Here is a 1,219-nt window from a genome sequence, read left to right as displayed (position 1 = left end):
AGAAAAGAGATGAATTGGTAGATATGAAAAAATGAGATCGTAGATAAAGGAAAAAGGTGAAGAAAGTATGTTCTGCCGAGGCAGATGTGAGAAGTTTTATTATGCCTTATAATCTACCAAATATACATAACGTAGAAGGAAATGTAGATTTGTTATTCTGTCTTAGTAGGTCGAAGTGTTTTCGGTGTATTGTGCATTCTACGTTGGATAGATCATTGTGTCTTAGGTAGACTGTATATTCTAAATCGTCGTAGATGGTAGATTTGATATTCTAACACCTTTTAGCCCATTTTTAAACTTATTTTTTTAATCCAAAAATATTTTTCATATATGCACATGCTTGACTACTTCATGTTTTATATTTTTCTTATTTTTTTGCATTGTAAATATATTGGTATGAATTTTTATTTACAAAAAAGATATTGAAAGTCCAAAAGTGACAAAATTTGATTCTGTACTAAGGGGACAATAGTTTAATTTACTTGTTCATTTTTCCCAAAATTCCCATACAGAAGAGCCGTATATCTCCAATTTCTATGGGGCCCAGACCACAAGAACCTTTTTTTTTATGCGATAAAGATACTCTAACAATGGAATGTATCCAAAGAAAACCTGATATTTAAACATCTGAGGCAACATGTTTCTTAGTAGCCTTGCTCTAATTCGACTTGATATTTCCCGTAATCCGCGTCAATATTCTCATCTCAGTTAATAGAATTTGCTTCAAAGTGCTATCTGTTAATAATAGCAGATAAAAAAACACCCTCGTGTTCTACACTTTTTTCGTTTTAAAAGTATATGAATTTCATTATAAAAATGAGATTGTTTGCTTATTACAAAAATGTATATAAATTTCACTAAACAACTCTGACTTATGAGTCCATCATCTCTAATTAGCCTTAGAAGAAGGTTTGTATCTCTATCGTTTACCAATATGGCATAACCATATTATGCAGAGAATGATAGATATAGGACATACTTGAATGGAAATAAATAAAACCATAAAAGATCAATTTTATAAACAAATCGGAACATCTTTGCACGTAATACATGTAAAACAGCTCTCATGTTACATAACAACCCTCATGACAACAGTGTGGACAGACAATAACATGTCATCCAATAACATAAATAATTGATGCAACTTATGCTACTATTACAAGAAAGAGAGAAAAAAATTTTGTACTTCAGAAAAAAATTTGTACTTCAGAAAAACCAT

This window comes from Brassica oleracea, chromosome C3 (assembly GCF_000695525.1).
Source record: "Brassica oleracea var. oleracea cultivar TO1000 chromosome C3, BOL, whole genome shotgun sequence".
NCBI lineage: Eukaryota > Viridiplantae > Streptophyta > Magnoliopsida > Brassicales > Brassicaceae > Brassica > Brassica oleracea.
This window is presented reverse-complemented; position numbering follows the sequence as displayed.